General features: G+C 38.9%; 1 protein-coding gene and 1 pseudogene across 7 annotated transcripts in view; both read left to right on the top strand.

Moving 5' to 3' along the window:
- The window catches only part of NKAIN2 (sodium/potassium transporting ATPase interacting 2), a 1,166,031-nt gene that overhangs the window by 77,840 nt on the left and 1,069,097 nt on the right, over window positions 1–19,094 (top strand). The gene's annotated exons all lie outside the window — the stretch shown is intronic.
- LOC138849596 (NEDD8-conjugating enzyme UBE2F-like) lies at window positions 17,294–18,196 on the top strand (annotated as a pseudogene).

The following is a 19,094-nucleotide window of genomic DNA, read 5'->3' as shown; positions in this document are numbered from 1 at the left end:
CTCTTTTCTGCAAAGATGAGGTAAATTAAATAAGATTAATAGATTAAAATTACATGCAGATGATAATTTAATGTTGGTTCTAAATCTGCCTATCTAGGGACAACCTTGAAATGAAAAATGTTATGTTATTATTGGTATTAATACTATTTTCACCCTTCTAAAAGTTATTATATAATCAAGAAAAATTTCAGTCCAGATCCCAGCTTTGAGATTTTTTATATGTATTTTTTTCCTTTTATTATTTAATAAATGTGAATTTATAAAGTGCAACTTTTGTATTGTTGTGGCTTTCCCCCCCAACCTCCCTCCCTCCCGCGGCCCTCCCCTCTCCCACTCCCTCTCCCATCCCGCCCTTCATAGAGTTTCACTTTCAATTACCCTCATATACAGAAGATCAGCTTAGTATATACTAAGCAAGGATTTCAACAGGCTGCCCTCACACAACCACACAAGGTATAGGGTATTGTTCGACTAGTAGTGTTGTTTTTAAGTTTCATAGTAAAACACATTAAGGACAGAGATCCTACGTGGGGAGCCTGTACCCAGTGACTCCCGTTGTTGATTTAACAATTGGCACTCATTTATGGCGTCAGCAATCACCCGAGACTCTTGCTATGAGCTGTCTAGGCTATGGAAGCCCCTAGAGTTCACCAACTCTGAACTTGTTTAGTCAAGGCCGTATCACAGTGGAGGTTCCTTCCTCCCTTCAGAGAAAGGCGCCTCCCTCCTTGATGGCCTGTTCCTTCCTCTGGGGTCTTGTTCACCAGGATCTTTCATTTAGATTGTTTTTGCCACCATGTCGTGGTTTTCCATGCCTGTGAGACTCTCATGGGTCTTTTAGCCAGATCCGAATGTCCCAAGGGTTGATTCTGAGGCCGGAGTCCAGCTTTGAGATTTATTGTAGTTTAAATTATTGCCCATTGTCTCTAAGCCTCATTTTTTTCATACATAAAATGAAAGGATTGTTTATTTATTTGATATAATGAGGAGTGAATGATATAAAGTATATAAAGAACTTAGGAAAATTCCTAGTTCTCCCATATGTCACTGAGAAACATGAAGCTTATTATCTCAGGGTTGTTATTGAAAGCCCTTCATTATGTGTCCTTGTAGCCAATTCTTTGCATATACAGCTTTCTAGTTTATTTAATTTTGTTGCTGTTGCCCATTTTGTTTACCGTTTCCTTATTCTACATCCTTATCACAACTTCCTTAGACTATAGTAATTGCATCCTAATGAGCTATAATCTCCTCACTGTATCAAACTGAACTGTTAAATACAGTAACACCCTTGCCTTGCTCATATTCTTTCTAATACTCTTGCCTGTTGAGTTCGAATGCACCATCGTAGCATCCATGGCTCACTACAGTATGATTTCCCAGTAGTCTATTCTCTACTGCTCAGTTCTATAAACCTGTTTCTGTTCTGTTCCTTCTTATTCTTCCTTACTCCATACTTCTGCTCATAGGGTTCTTTCTGCCCATAATACCCACTTATTATCCATTTCTCATAATTTACCTCCATGTTGAATTCCACAAGTACATGCGGTACTGTCTTCCTTTGAACCTGCAGAGACTATGGCTTCCCTTCCCTTATGGCATATACCTTATCTTTTTTTTTTCTTCTTTTGAACAGGCAGAGTTAGACAGTGAGAGAGAGAGAGAGAGAAAGGTCTTCTTTTTCCATTGGTTCACCCCCCCCACTGTGCTGATCCGAAGCCTGGAGCCAGGTGCTTCCTCCTGGTCTCCCTTGCAGGTGCAGGGCCCAAGGACTTGGGCCGTCTTCCACTTCCCTCCCGGGCCACAGCAGAGAGCTTGATTGGAAGAGGAGCATCTGGAACAGAATCCGGTGCCCCAACCGGGACTAGAACCTGGGGTGCCGGCACCACAGGCGGAGGATTAGCGAAGTAAGCTGCGGCACCGGCCATCTTTTTCTAACATGTATTATAATCAGTCTTGGATCTTTTTTCTCCTATACTTTAAAATTGTAAAGTACTTGTTGCGCAAAGATTTATTATTGTCTACTATGTAGTTCCTGGAGGCATCTGGTACTGTACACATAGCAGGTGGCCAGTGCATAATTGTGTTATTGAATAGCTGCAACTCAAAGCACTCCATTTCCTGTTGTTAGTTCTGTAGGATTCTGTATGTGCATGGATTATAATATTCAAAGCAAAATCTTTAACAATGATCATTTTGTATTTCCAGCTGGATACTGGAGGAAACTTCGGAGACAGAGATAAGGTCCGAGCTCTGTGAAGACACAGGATAATAGTTATGTTGAAAGCTGCTAGGATGAAAGTATACACTAAAGTTGAGTAATATGGGTATTTATTTTCTAGCTGTATTAAAATATTTTGGTAAATGTAGAGTCAGTCTGAAACATTTATTCTTGTTAAGTTTACAGATAACTATTAAAATTAATAGCTGAGCCTGGATTTAATTTTACTCACCACTGACACCCTCCCGTACTTTTCATTTTTGCTTCCAAATGGAGTTTCATTTTGTTTCACTTTATTTTTATTGACAATATCTACAAATTTTCCATTGGATAATTGGATAAATAAAACATAGAAGGGCAAAAGTCTTCTGACAGCTTCTTAGATTTTCCTTTGTATTTTAGTTAACTTGGGATCAGTGATCTCATTCCTGAGAAAATTGTTGGTGAATGTAGCAGGAGCTGCAGGAAAGGCTGATCTGTGTTCAGGTGTCTTGGCCCTGTGCTTTGGGGCACTGTGGGGACAGTCTGTGTTCTCCTTGTACCTTCCTTGCCTGATGTTCCTACAGGGCTTAGAACACCAGAACCAATGCCCATGCATTGATGGAAGGGCAACAGTGGGAAGTGCTGAGGGTAAAATTGTTATCATTTCATGAAGTTGGGTCTCAGTTCCCACTTCTGTGCACCTTGACCCTTTCCATCTCAGTTAGAGAATGAGGCTAATGTATGGCATCCCAAACTTTTGATCCATAACAGTAAAGCTATATTGTAAATCTAGCCATCTAGAATGTCATGATGAAATGTACACTTAATGAAGAAAAACAAGTTTGTATATTATATTTTGTACACATTTTCCTTCTTTCAGCTATTAAAACCAAAATACCAGATAACTTCCTCTTATACTCATTTAAAGCCAGCCTTTTAAAGATAAGTAGTTGTGTCTTCTTTCTTCCTTTCCTTTCCATGTCCCTTACCTCCCCCCCATCCTCCCTCTTTCTTCTTCCCTCTCTTCATCTCTCCCTCCCTTCCTCCTCTCTCACTCCTCTTTTTCTCATTTCTTTCTTCCTATGTTTTGCTCATAATGTTTCCTGTTGTATCAGAAAGTCATAAAATAATTTTGCGATCTGTCAGCCAGTGTTTCTCAGATTGCTGTAGCCTGTTTTAAATAGTTTTGAAAGTAGGGAAACCTTAACTGTTTTCAGTGTTGTGAACTGTATGTATAAATAAATAGGCAGGAAATGTGGATAACTTATAAACCAAATTTGCAGTGATTCTCTGTTTAAAAATTCAATAAATCATCTTTTCATCTGTATTCTTAAAAGAATCATTCACTCAGCAGATATTTGCAACCATATTCCTCCTTCCTGTTTTGCTAGCTGGAGATATTGTAGTGAACAAGACTGAGTCCCTAGTCATATGGAGCTAATATCCATGTGTAGCATAAAGACCACAAACAAATCATAATAATGTGGGAAAAATGTTGGAGATGTGTGTGTGTTTGTCCATGCGCACGTGTGTGTGGTGCCATTTCATTAGAGTGGACAAAGCAAGTACTTCTTGCAAGAGGACACTTGAGAAAATCCTGAATTACGTAAGTCAGGAAATCACGTAAATATCTGGAGGAGGAATATTTTAGGCAGAGGGGACAATACATTAAAGGTCCTGATGTGGTATGAACTTAGATAAGTTAACATTTTAACCATAGAAATATTAAAGATTAGATAAATGCAGCATATTCACATTACAAGTATTCAGTATTTGCTTCTGAAACTAAAATATGTTAACCAGCTCAGTTAACATATTAATTGGTTATATGTAAGAATTAATAAAAACATTATGTAAACCATTGGTAATTAAAATTTTACACAACAGTATCCAAATCAATTATCTTTGCTTTTGTTGATGCTTTATTGAATTTTATAGTCCTCTGCACTTCAAGAATAATATTTCTCTGTTCCTTTTAATTAAGTTAAATGAACCATCCTCAAAAAAAAAAAAAAAAAAAAAACAGACGTTCTTGGGATTGTTATTAGTCAGACAGAGAAAAAATATTATTAGTAATCTCGTAAAATTATCAATATGTCTACTATAACTTCTTCCAAGATAGGAGAATGCACGGCTGTTGAAATTATTTAAAATGCCTACTGTAGTATTTAGAAACTCAGTCTCTTGAAATTATGGTAATTTTATCCTGATACTTGAATTTTTTTAAAACCATAAATATTGCAAAAGTTTTCAGAAATTCATTAAATGTTAATGAAAAAGCTATATATGATACTGTAGCAGTATAAGATGTCGTTAACTTCAGCTCATTCTAGAAGATTCATGCTGAAAAGATATCTCTGGAATGATATTTATTCTTGTAAGGAAAAAAAGAATTACATTCTCTTTTTTAAAACAATATGGAGGGGCTGGCACTGTGGTGCAGTGGGTTAAAGCCCTGGCCTGAAGCGCCAGCATCCCACATAGGGTGCTGGTTCTAGTCCCGCCTGCTTATCTTCTGATCCAGCTCTCTGCTATGGCCTGGGAAAGCAGTAGAAGATGGCCCAAATCCTTGAGCCCCTGCACCCATGTGGAAGACCCGGAAGAACCTCCTGGCTCCTAGCTTCGGATTGGTGCAGCTCTGGCCGTTGCGGCCATCTGTGGAGTGAACCAGCAGATGGAAGACCTCTCTCTCTCTCTCTCTCTCTCTCTGTCTCTGTCTCTGCCTCTCTCTGTATCTCTCTTTCAAATAAATAAAATAAATCTTAAAAAATAAAACAATATGTAAATCTAAGGGCCTGCATTTTGTTCTATCTGGTAATGCTGCCTCCTACAACACCAGCATCCTATATGAGCACTAGTTCATGCCCCATCTTCTCTGCTTCCAATCCAGCTCTCTGCTAATGGCCTGGGAAAAAAACAGTGGATGATGTCCCATGTGTTTGAGCCCCTGCACCCACGTGGGATATCTGGATGAAGCTCCTGGCTCCTGGTTTCAGCCTGGCCCAGTGTTGGCCATTTTGGCTGTCTGGAGAGTGAACCAGCAGATGAAAGATTTCTCTCTCTCTCTGTAACTCTGACTTTCAAAATAAATAAATAAAACTTAAAGAAAAATCTAAATGGAAAGCTCTACCTCTTTTTCAATAATTTCTTAGACTACTTTAATTTTTAATATCAAATCAAAACAAGCAGTTAGAGATATTTTGTTTCTTTCATGTTTTATTCTATGTAAAGGACAAAATATTTTCAAATTTTTATCTGTGTAACCACCATTACCTAATACCAAAACCAGCAAGAATACAATGAAAAAAAAAAAACAAAAACAAAAACCTGCCAACCAACCAATAAACCTTGATGAACATCAATGTAACAATCCTTACAAAAATATTAGCAAATTGGACACAACAGAACACTTAAAAAGATCATTCACCATGATCAGATAGGATTCATTCTGGGGATGTAAGGCTGGTTAAACATGCAAGTCAATATTTATTATATACCATATCAGTAGAATTAAGGATAAATCATATGATCGTTTCGATATAGAGAGAAAAGGTATTTGTTAAAATTCAACATTCCTTCATAACAAACACTCTGATGAAATCATGAATAGAAGAAACATACCTAAACATAATAAAGGAAACTCTTTGTCAGACATCATATTGAATGTGGAGAGGCTGAAGGCTTTGTAAAATAATGAGCAAGACAAAGATGTCCAGTTTCACCACTTTTATTCATCATAGTACTGGAAGTCCAAGCTAGAGCAATCAGGCAAGAGAAAGAAATGAAAGGCATTCACATTTGAAAGAAGGAAGTCAGAATATCACCGTTTGCACGTGACATGATCTTATATAGAGAAAACACCAAAAATTGTACCAAAAATATGTTGGAACTGATAAACAGTGAGCAAAATTTCAGAATACAAAGTCAGTGTACAAATTGATAGTTTTGTTATACAGTAATAATGAATCCTTTGAAAAAAGAAATAAAAACCAATCCGAATTCAAATAGCTACCAAAAAAAAAAAAAAAAAAAACCTCTCTCTGGGAATAAATTTAACCAATGAGGTGAAAGATATCTACAATGAAAAGTATAAATCACTGATGAAAAAAACTGAAGAAGACACAAAAAATTGAGAAGATGGCCATTGGAAGATTGGAAGAATCAATACCACTAAAATGTGCATAGTATACAAAGTCATTTATAGATTAATTGGAATCCCTATCAAAATCCAAATTAAATTTTCACAGAATAGGAAAACCGCTGCTGAAATTTGTATGAAACTCTAAAAGACCCTGCATAGCCAAAGAAATCTTGAGCAAAAAGAATTATCAGGAGGCATTTCACTACCTGCCTAAAATATGTTATAAAGCTACCATAATTAAAACTGCATGGTATTGGCTTAAGTACAGACCCATAGATCAATAGAACAGAATAGAGACCCTAGAAATAAACCTACACATCTATAGCCAATGAATCTTTGACTAGTGTAAGAAGAATTTTTTTTTAAAGGGTTAATACATTTGGAATTGTTTATTCATTTTCATCTACTTGAAAGTCCCGGGAGGGGGGGATTTCTATCATCTCATTCACTCCCAGAATGCCTGCATCAGCCCCTAGGATTAACTCACTACATAACAATTTCCACTCTGAATAGTCTTTTAAAAACATAGCATTGTTTACATTTTAAGATTTGTTGTTGTTTATAGTCCTTGCCTATACTCTTGAGGAGCAGTGTTTTGTTTTTTTTTTTTTTTTTTTTTACTTACTACTTGTTGAATTTTTAGTGCACATTTAAGCTTGTGATTATAAAGTAAATTGGAAGCATGTCATTGTAAAAATTAAAAGAAAAATAAGAAGTAAGAGGGAGGGTAGGATGGGGGGGTAGGATAAGGTGGGAATTTTCATTATGCCCTTAGAACCATATGTTTGAAATACATGACATTTATTCCTTTATATAAATAAAAAAGTAAAACAAAAGCAAAAACAAGCAAAAATGGTACTGAGAAAATTTGAAATCCTCATGCAGAAAAATGAAACTAGACCTTTATTTCTCATTATGTAAAACAATCAACTAAAAATGGATTAAAAAATCTAAACATAAGACCTGAAACTTTGAAACTATTAGAAGAAAACAGCAAAAACACTTTAAGACATTGGCAAGAATTTTCTAGATGAGACCTCTAAAGCCCAGGAATAAAAGAAATAAAAAGCAAATGGGATTTCATCAAACTAAAGAGCTTTTGAGCAGTAAAGAAAACCAAACAAAACACACTAAACAACACTGGAGTTAGAGGAAAGGTTTATTGTCCTTTTGGGGAAGCCCAAGGGCCAGGGGAGAGGGCAAGAGAGTAAGAGAGTAAGATGTTCCAGAACATCTCTTGTTAAACCTTTGCCTGGGGGGTTGGGCAGGGAAGTAGGAGCAGAGAATCCCATTAGGGTGAGGGTGGAGCTGACACCTGGCTTCCAGCAATGGTGGTGGGGTGGGGGCTAGAGTTTAGGATGGTGTCAGGGGGCCTAGATTGTGCCACAGATAAAACTGCACCATTGTACTAACAGAGGTGCCCTACAGTATGGGAGAAAATATTTGCAAGCGATTCATGTGATAAGGCATTGATAAAAGAATATGTAAGAAACTCAAACAAATCAATAGTGAAAAAACAAAACAAAACAAAACAAAAACCCAACTTAAATCATTTAACTTAAAAATGGGCAACTTAAATAGCTATTTCTCATAGGAAAACATACAAATGGCAACAGGTACATAAAACATGTTCACCTGGCCGGCGCCACGGCTCACTAGGCTAATCCTCCGCCTAGCGGCGCCGGCACACCGGGTTCTAGTCCCGGTCGGGGCGCCGGATTCTGTCCCGGTTGCTCCTCTTCCAGGCCAGCTCTCTGCTGTGGTCAGGGAGTGCAGTGGAGGATGGCCCAGGTGCTTGGGCCCTGCACCCCATGGGAGACCAGGAAAAGCACCTGGCTCCTGGCTCCTGCCATCGGATCAGCGTGGTGTGCCGGCCGCAGCACGCTGACCGCGGCGGCCATTGGAGGGTGAACCAACGGCAAAGGAAGACCTTTCTCTCTGTCTCTCTCTCTCACTGTCCACTCTGCCTGTAAAAAAAAAAAAAAAAAAAAAAAAAAAAAAAAAAAACATGTTCACCATTACACATCAGCAGGGAAATGCAAATTAAAAACACCATGAGATATTACCCATTCCTGTAAGATTGGCTATTACCAGGAGAGGGAGGAGGAAGAAGGGTGAGAGCATGGCTGGGAGGGAGGTAGGGTGGGAAGATCACTAAGTTCTTGAATCTGTATATGGGCAGTACATGGAATTTGTATATCTTAAAAAAAAAAAAAAATGGGCTGTTACCAAAAAGAAAAAAGATAACATGTATTGGCAAGGATGTGGAGAATGGGAACCCTTGCACACTGTTGGTAGGAATGTAAATTAGTACAATCATTGTGGAAAACTGTATACAGGTTCTCCAATGAAAATGAAATCCATCTGATGAAAAGACATCTACACCCCCATGTTTATTGCAGCTATATTCACAATAGTCAAGAAATTGAAACACCTAAGAGCCAATCCACTGAAGAATGAGTAATGAGAAATGGGGTCCATGTACAAAATGTAGTATTACTTAGCAACAGAAAGGATTAAAGAAATTTATATTTATTAAATAAAAGTTAAAAAAAAATCTTGCCATTTGCAACAACATGGATGGAACTGGGGTAAGTATGTTAAGTGAAATAAGCCAAACACTGAAAGACAAACATCATATGATTCCATTCATATGTGGGGTCAAAAATAACAGGTGATCTCATAGGTATTAAAAATATAATGGTATCCATCAGAGAATGAGGAAGAATGTGGGGAGGGAAGGTTGGTAAAAGTTGATTGATGGGTACTAGATTATAAGACGTTCTGGGATTCTGTTTCAAAGTATGGTAACTATGGATGATAGTAATGTACTCTATATTTTTGTATTTGAAAAAAAAATACCTAGAAGAAACTAAAAAGAATTGTTAATGGCCACTCATGCACTTAGGAATGAGTCCATGTTCCTCAGTAGTGTTATATCATTATTTACCTATGTTTATGTTCCTTTCTGTGTCACTTTACTTTTAATAGCCATAAAATAGTCTACTATGTTGGTTGGTGACCTAAGACCAGAAGTTGTGAAATCAAATTACTTGGGTCCCACTCTAAATTCTGTATGAATTGAACAAGTTTTATAGCCCTTCTGAGTTACTCTTTCCTAGTGAAATATTTACATTAAAATAATGTTATATTAAATAAGAACTTATTAGTTTGTATGATATATGAATAGTCACTCCAAAAATTTTGATACTATTAATTCTATGTATTTCTGGCTTGTTTTACACTATTTCTAAATGTGTGCCTTTCCCTTAACCATTCCCCATGCAAGAATATACTTTTTGATCAGCAGTTTGTCATTCAAGATTTAGCTCAAGCACTTTCTATTCTCTGAACCTATCTGTAAGTACCCTCCATCAGTCCATGCATCAGATTATAGTAGTAATAAGAGTTTTTGTGGTATCGTACATCCACATAGACTTCCATGTTATACTGCATTCTAATTGTTCACTTATTCTAGTTTTCTTCATCAGGCTCTGACTTCCTTGGTGGCAAAGCATTATGTTGTGCTTGCTGAGAATGAGTAGATTCTAAAGTCTTGAAGAAAAAATGAGTAATGGAATAAATAACAACAGCTTGAGATGTAATCACATATGTTGTATTTATCAGAAGTATTTTTTCCAAATTGATTTACCATTATAAGAATTTGAGTACTTATTAAATAGTTTTTATTATCAAAAAACTTTATATTCTCTGAATGCTAATAATGAAAAATAAATCCTTTTTCCTAACTCCAAGTAAGATGTAGACCCCAGTTGTGTTTTTTTATATTTATTTATTTATTTGACAGAGTTACAGAGAGAGAGGGAGAGATAAGAAGATCTATCCACTAATTCACTCCCCAAATGTCTGCAAGAGCTAGGGCTGGGTCAGACAGAAGCCAGGAGCCAGGAGCTTCTTCCTTATCTCCCACATGGGATACAGGGGCCCAAGCACCGGGTCATCTTGTGCTGCCTTCCCAAGCACATTAACAGAGAGCTGAATTGGAAGTGGAGCGTCCAAGACTGGAACCACACCCAGTTGGGATGCTGGTGTCACATGTGGCAGCCTCACCTGCTACACCAAAATGCCAGCCCCCCAAGTTAAATTTTTACATTGAAATATGCATAGAGAGTTTGCCACTGGTAGCGTTGGTTTGATTAATATAAATAAACAAATGGGATGGTTTAGAAATTATTATTTTGAAATTATGTACAAATGTTTGGCTTTAATTTTTATTGCCTGAAAATAGACAAAGAGAAGTTGATTACAAAACACATTATGCAATTGATTTCCTCATTTAAACTCTTTTATATCTAACAATGAATTTTTTTACTTTACCACATGATGCCTTGTACCTTGTATTCAGTAATCTTTGAGTAATATTTAAAAAATAGAACAAATGATAAGATAGTAACAGGGACCATCTAGTCTTGTTTGTATTTTGAGATGTTAAATCTTTTTACAAAAGACAGAAAAAGAACAGGGTGATGAGAAACACAAATACACATCTACTAACAAAGTATACAGTTTATCAGGAGGAATTTCCGAATCCCAGATTACGGATTAATCATGCTTAAATCCTAAAAACTCTAAATAACTGAAAGATTCGGAAGAATTGGTTTATTTATTTCTGTGTATATGTAAAGCACTTTAAAAGCAAATAGAAAAACAGAGACATAGACTTTTAACAAAAGGTAAAAATGTACTAAGGAAAGTGAAATTTGCTTTCAGTGACTTTGTCATCAAACTTAGAGACTATATCCATTATGTGGGCTTGTACTTGCTATTTTCTCAATCTTAATTGATCTGTTATCACAGAGTGCTCAGTAAGTTCAAGATGAAAAGGTGATCTATTTCTCCTGATGTTATTTATTGGTCATTAGCTCTTTGTAGCTGTAAAGAATTGGAACGGATTGTAGACTTTAAATCTTTAAAACTAACCAAGAACAGAATGAGTGCCAGTGGGTTCTTTTTTGAAACCTTATACCCTCCTCTAGAGCTCTAAACTCAGGCAACTGTGAATTTATTTGAAAGCTAAATTATTACCTCATTACACTTGCATCCATCCTGCATTAGGGTTTGTACACAGAAGAAATAGGAAGAACATAATGATCCCTGTCATTATCTGTAAGTTGAACAAATTGCATAGTTCAGAGTCTACAGGGACACACGTTAAGTCACTCAATTGGATTCCTATCCATTTCATGACAGTGCAGTATCATGCTTTCTGCCTGGAGGACTGTGAGGGAACACAGGATTTTCTACTTAGTTTATGTATGTAATACTCCTTCCAGAAGGATACTTGCTTTCTACTCCTGGCATCTACTTACCATAACAATTTGCTTATAGTTGGTTGTCAGGAAAAGTCATTATTTTGAAGTACATCTCAAGTAAAAGCAAAAGCAAATTCACTAACTCTTTAGATTGTCCTAAAAACCATTCTTTCACATACAAAAAGAGATCACCTATGAACTTGTAGTAGTGCCTGCTTTTCCATAAAAATGTTTTCTTCCATCCTTTTTTATAAGTTCAAAGTATTCTTTCAAACCCAGGCATCTTTACAACATTTTACAATGAGTGTGTTAGTCTATTTTTCACTACTATAACAAAATACCTGGACCTGGGCAACTTTATAAAGAAAAGAGATTTGTATATCTCACAGTTCCAGAGGTTCAAGGGCATGCACCAGCATTGGCGTGACTCTGATGAAGATCTCCTGGCAGATGCTGGAACACCTGCCAGAGGAAGAGTTCACACTGTCACAGAGGAAGCCATATCATAACCCAGGAGTCAGGCTCTCTCTTTTTATAATAGGTTGCTCTTGTGGGAGCTAAATCAAGTTCCCATGGGAACTACTTTAATCTCTTCCAAGGGCAGCATCCTCAGTGACCTGATGACTTCCCACTAGGACCCATCTTTTAAAAGTCCCACCATCTCTACACCACCACGCTGGGGACCAGGCTTCCAACACATGAACCCCTGGTGTAGAAACTACATCCAAACCATAGCAATGACTAACTGGAGTGGGCACTGTGACTGTAACATGGTAGTGGAAAGCTCTGATTCTAGATCTAGGCATTGTCGGTAAATTCAGCAATTATTGTTGACTCTATTATGTATCAAATGCTCATCTAAGCAGTAGGAAAAAAAAAAGAAGAGAGACAAAAATATTTGATTTTATGAAACTTACATTTAAGTGCAGAGATGGATGGTAGACAGCTTAAATACACATATCATGCAAATTTCACCCAGTGAAGTGCTTTGGAGAAAACAATTAGCTAGGGTTTAGGGAAAGGTAGAGTGTGTGTGTATGTGTTTGTGTGTGTGGGCAGGGGCAGGGCAAGTTGGGCAAGGGAAGTGAAAATTGGTTTCCATGTCAATAAAGTTTTTAGAGAAATTCTCCTAAGTTGGAGAGATTTGTATAAAGATCTGAAGGATTTAGAAGTGTGAGCCATTTGGATTTCTGGGCAATAGTCATTCCCACCAGAAAGAACAAGAAAAATGTTGCTGCAACTTTATGGATGTGAGACTCTGAGCAAAGATTGATGTTTTCTAGTTTACATCTGTGTAACATGAGGACAATTGTAGGACCTGTTTGAAAGAAATATTGTGAGAGTTAACCAATATGTGTACTATGAATGCCTAATATACACTGATAAATGTTAAATCTTATAGTGTCATTTGTCAATCTAGAGTTTTTATTTCTGATCACTTTATTTAACGCCTTCATCTATTGATTTCCCTGTAGGATTTCTTGATTTAAATTAGCTATATTGGAAAACATTCTATTCTTTCCAGTGATGTAAGCATTTTTTAAGTTTTCAAATATTAGATGAAAGGGACCAGTGCTGTGGCATAGCAGATGAATCTGCTGCCTGCAGTGCCTGCATCCCATATGGGTGCCCGGTCAAGACCCGGCTGCTCCACTTCCAATCCAGCTCTCTGCTATGGCCTGGGAAAGCAGTAGAAGATGGCCCAAGCTCTTGGCTCCTGGCTTCGGATTGGAGCAGCTCTGGCCCTTGAGGCCAATTGGGGAGTGAACCAACAGATGGAAGACCTCTCTCTCTCTCTCTCTTTCTTTTTCTCCGCCTTTCCTTGTCTCTCTGTGTAACTGACCTTCAAATAAATAAATAAATCTTATTAATAAATGTTAGATAAGAGGCGTTTCTCAAGCGAGATACTCAGCGGACTCATGGAATGGTGGATGTCCTGAACAGCACTCTGGCCTCAGAATCAGCCCTAAAGGCATTCCGATCTGGCTGAAAAGCCCATGACAGTATTTCAGGCATGGAAAGCCAAGACACTCTGGCAAAAAAAAAAAAAGGGGGGGACCTAGATGAAAGATCTCTGTGAGTGAGATCCCAGTGGAAAGAACGGGTCTTCAAAGAAGGAGGTACCTTTCTCTGAAGGGAGGAGAGAACCTCCACTTTGACTATGACCTTGTCTAAACAAGATAAGAGTTGGAGAACTCAGGGGGCTTCCATAGCCTTGGAAACTCATGACTGGTGCATAGGGAGATTACTGATGCCATAAACGGGAGTGTCAATTTGTAAACTCAACAACAGGAGTCACTGTGCACTTACTCCTCATGTAGGATCTCTGTCCTTAATGTGCTGTACATTGAGGCTTAATACTATAACGAGTACTCAAACAGTATATTTCACTTTGTGTTTCTGTGTGGGTGCAAACTGTTGAAATCTTTACTTAATGTATACTAAACTGATCTTCTGTTAAAAAAAAAAAAAGAAGAAATTATCAATTCCCAACTTGACTCTCACTGGGATTAAACATGACAATAGGTCTGATCTGATTTCATCATCATTTAAAAAATCATTTATTATTTTTCACTTTATGTTTCTGTGTGGGAGCAAACTGTTGAAATCTTTACTTAATGTATGCTAAACTGATCTTCTGTATATAAAGAGAATCAAAAATGAATCCTCATGTGAATGGAAGGGGAGAGGGAATAGGAAAGGGGAGGGTTGCGGGTGGGAGGGATGTTATGGGGGGGAAGCCATTGTAATGCATAAGCCATACTTTGGAAATTTATATTCATTAAATAAAAGTTTAAAAAAATATTTTTTCTGTTTTTTAATGTTTAATTTTACCGGTTACTCATTGATGTATATGAACAAACATCTCTTTTGTCATACCATTCTTGCTCCCATTTCCCAGTCCTCATAAAGAACTACTTTTAACTCTTTCAGCTATTTCTCTCGGTATTTGCTTCCTTATATTTAAGCAGCATACATGTATTGTGTCTTGATTTTTTCATTTTAAATGTTGTCTGTTAGCTTCCCACCAAAGAAAATGATGATCTGGCTCCATCATGCTATCACCTGTGTGTAAACTTGATCTTCCCATTTTACCTATTAAATATATCATACATTTGAGTAGATCAGCATTTAGCAATCCTGCTACGTTGATAACAAAATACTGTTCACTTCTGCAGCAGGCACCCTATTTCTTCCTCCATTGATAATTATTTTATTATTGATTTTTTGCATTCATTCACCACTACACCCCCAGTTCCTCCTGAGAAATAAGACTTTCTCAGTAATATGATCCAAATGCAGTGTCTTCTCAGTTGCTGTTTATTGGAGATTCTCTGCTGGAGCATTCCATCTTGGCTCCCTGGCTGCTCTGTAGATGTGCTTCCAAGCCAGCTTCCATCTTCCTAGTTAGATTCTGTTTCCGATATCCTCTATCTTCTTCCTCCCTTGTTTATCCTCGTTTTAATGGAGCAGATGGCCAAAAGCTTTCTGTGAAAAGGTATATGAGAGATTCATTTCTTGCCTAAATGTCTGCTGTACTCCCAGTGAATATTTTGCCTGGATATAGAATTCTATATGGAAGTAATTTCCCCTTGGAATGTTGAAGCTATTTTTTTCTGGTATTTGGTTTCTAATATTACTGTTTAAATGTCCAGTGTCATTTTAAAAAGTTAAAGTTTCATTTACTTTAAAACATATACTATCTCTCTATATATTTTCATATCATAATTTTAATGATAGACTTGATATGTATTTTTTACCATCACAAAATATTTAATAGTTTTTAATGAGAGTAAGTGAGCTTCTGATTCTGAAGTAATCTACAGAAAGTAGACTTGTGCTTGTCCAGGGCCAGGAGCTGGGGCTCTGGGCTATGCAGGCCAAAGTTTTGGGCTTTCTCTCTGGAGTGGCAGGTGTCATTGACTGGAATGGCAGCTGTGTGACTCCCAACCCTAGAAACACCCTAACTGGACAGAAGATGCCTCTGAACGTCCCAGTCCCTACCTACAGGACTCTCATTGGACACCACTGACGTCGCTGCCAGTAACCTGCCTGATCATGACAGCCTGTTGAGGCTCCAACCCCATGGCTTGCAAGGAAGACTGGAAAAACTCAGGAGAAGCCTTCCCCACCACTTCAGTTTCAATCCGCAGGCCACCTTGAACGCCTTCAAGTAGCATTAGGCCAGAGGTCTGCTTGTAATGGTGCCTCTTTCCCCAGGGATGCTCCAGCAGCATGAGAACCCAGAAGGCTTGGTTCATGTTACTGCAGGAAAGCCTTCGCCAGTGTCTGCCTTCATGACACAATTTAGGTTGGATGGGGCAATCTTGTGGAATTCTGAGCAGACTCCATCCTGGTATAAGCAGGTGTGGCTGCAGGCTGAGGGTGCCGGGATGGTCATCTCCCACTCGGAGGTGTTGGACCCCAGCCACTGCAGCAGCCCCAGGACTTTAGCATTGCCCCATACCTCTCGCCCTCCCCTGCCTTGTCACTCCTGTATCAGGACTTTGCAGTGCCTTGGAGATCCCTTTCCTAATGTGAGGAACAGGAGCTGCCTCTCCCCCACTTTTCAAACTTTGACAATTTGGTTTCCTTTTCTGATTTTTATTAATTTTTGAACCATCCAGGATGCTGCCCACCCCAGCTCTGATTCCTTCAAGGTCTGGCCTGTCTGGGCCTCCATTACATACTTTGCAGTTTGAAACTGCTCAGCCCCCCCTCTTCCCCATATCCTGCTGCAGGCATGACTGTCTCCTGCCCCTTGCTTGCCCACTCTGGCCTGTACCTGAGCCCAGATGCCTGAGTCCATGCCACAGTCCCCCGCATTCTGACTTCTTGAACCTGGGCTGCAGGCCTGGCTGCCCAGAGCCTCCCAGATGCTGAGCTCTGGAAGCATCTTGACTCAGGGAGAAACAGCTCTGGCCTGGGGAGTGGGCCCCCTTCAATCATGGTCTCCACCCTGGGGACAGGAGAAGGCCAAAGCCCTGGTCTTGGCAAACCAACCACCCCTCCCCTTCCCACCCAGGTATAAGTGCAGAGACTGCCTTCATAAGCTGGTCCCCCATAAGCTGGTGGAAACTGGGCACCGTGCCCACCTCACTGAGCTTCTACCATACTCACCCCTTGCTGAACACAAGCCAGACCAGAACTCAGACCGGACCTAGACTCCTTTTGTCTCAGTGCCAGAAACCAACAAACAACTCCATGCAGACAAGCCCTGCACTTGCCCACTGGTAGAACCTGTCCCACCTTGTGATAGGTGGGCCCTGCCCCTGGCCAGCTGGGTCACCAGCTTCCCTCTGGGGATCACCCCCAACCAGGGGAATGGCCTCTTCCCCACCTTCCCACACAGTTATTTTTGTTTTTGTTATAAGGGCAATGTCATTCCTTTAAATATGAATATCTGATTGGATTTCTTATTATGGTCTCACATGAAATATATCCAACATACATATAAAATTTATAGCTTTCCTTTTCTTTAAAGTGGAGTACATCCTAGATTTTTCACTTTTTCCCTCAATTTTCTGCCATGGATGTACCTATTACTTTTTTGGCATCTTTTAAAATATTTTTGCTTTGATTTTTATTGACACATTTTATATATATTTGTGGGTTAAAATGTAATGTTTAAATACATGTGTATACAGTGTATTGAACAAATTAAGGTAATTAGCCTCGTTCACCTCAATCACTTACTTGTTTTTGGTGAGAACATTTTAAATACTCTCTTCCAGTGTCTCACTGCCCTCATCTGGGCCAGGCATGGTATCAGTCCTCCAGACTCCCCTCGCCTGTCTGCAGGTGCCAGAGTAAAGGTGGCAGTGATGCTAATGCTGGCAAGTGAACTGGAGCGGGATGATGGTCTCAGAGGGTTCTGGACAGCAGCCAGTGTGTCTGACTCCACTCGGAGGATTTCTATGCGAGACCAGTTGCTTGTGAAGGAGGTTGCAGAGCTTGATGCTAATTCACTTTGTATGTGTAAAGTGTGTTTTCCTGATCTGAGCAGGCTTCATTGCTTTCAGCTGTCACCCCAGATGAGGGTTACTACTGGGTGGAAATTTTCAGTGTGAAACAGAGTTTTCGGATGGAGCCCCCCAAAGTGAATTGCTTGACTAGTATCTGACACCTTAACATCATGGAGACAGGAACGGCACTGGCTGGGCTCCCCTGAGGACATTAAATGATGTTTGGGGATTAAACTCTTTGTTTATTGATCTTTTAATTTTAATGATCCACTATATATTGAAGGAACAGAACATCATTTATGGGATAGGAGTGGCTCCCAGAATAAAGTGGATAACTACATCAAGTCTTACACCAGATGATAAGGGCAAGGACTTCAGGTCCCCAAAGGTGTGCTAGATTTTGTCTCTAATGTGAAACAGTGAGAACCTGGCCTCAAACTCCCTCTCAGTCCCCTGCACTGTCCCTGTTCTGTGGCTGTGTTGACCTGAGAAGACTGTCTCCAGCATTGCTAGCTGTAGGTGGAGAATTCAACATAACTATAGCAAGAAAATAGGAAGGGCAAATGTAAGGTTTATTTATTTATTTGCATTTTCCATATTTAATGAATTTAAAATGAGCGTAATCACATATTCTGAGATAAGATTTGTGAATAAAAGAAATAAAAGTCATTTAAGCCTAATTATGTATAAGTAACTGCTATACCTACAAAAATACACTTTTCTAGCTGTTTTGAAATATACAACCCATGATTGCTAACTGTAGTCACCCTACTGTGAAATGGAACATGAAAACCTTTTCTTCCTGTCTGACATTTTAGATTAACTGTTCCCCTTTCCCCTTGCCCCCATTGCCTCCCCGGCTTCTGGTAGCCAGTAGTCCAATCTCAATATCTATGAGATCAAGGTTTTTTTTTTTTAATATTTATTTATTTGAAAGGCAGAGTTACAGAGAGGCAGAGAGAGAGAGAGAGAGAGAGAGAGAAAGTCTACCATTCATTGGATCACTCCCCAAATGGCCACAGCAGCAGGGGCTGAGCTGATCCAAAGCCAGGAGCCAGTAGCCTCCCTTGGTCTCCCACACAGATGCAGGAAACTAAGGACTTGGGACATCTTCCACTGCCTGACCAGCCCATAGCAGAGAGCTGGACTCGAAGCTAAGCAGCAGGAACTTGAACTGACAGGCACCTATATGGGATGCTGGCACTGTATATGGTGGCTTCACCCACTATGCCACAGTGCCAGTCCCCAAGATCAACATTTTTTTTAATCTTTTTTTTTAACTTTTATTTAATGAATATAAATTTCCAAAGTACAGATTATGGATTACAATGGGTTTTTCCCCCCATAATTTCCCTCCCACCCACAACCCTCCCCTCTCCCGCTCCCTCTCCTCTTCCATTCACATCAAGATTCATTTTCAATTCTCTTTATATACAGAAGATTAATTTAGTATATATTAAGTAAAGATTTCAACAGTTTGCACGCACACAGAAACACAAAGTGAAATATAC

This window comes from Oryctolagus cuniculus, chromosome 5 (genome assembly GCF_051225735.1).
Source record: "Oryctolagus cuniculus isolate XC-2025 breed Fujian yellow rabbit chromosome 5, ASM5122573v1, whole genome shotgun sequence".
Lineage (NCBI taxonomy): Eukaryota > Metazoa > Chordata > Mammalia > Lagomorpha > Leporidae > Oryctolagus > Oryctolagus cuniculus.
This window is presented reverse-complemented; position numbering and strand designations above follow the sequence as displayed.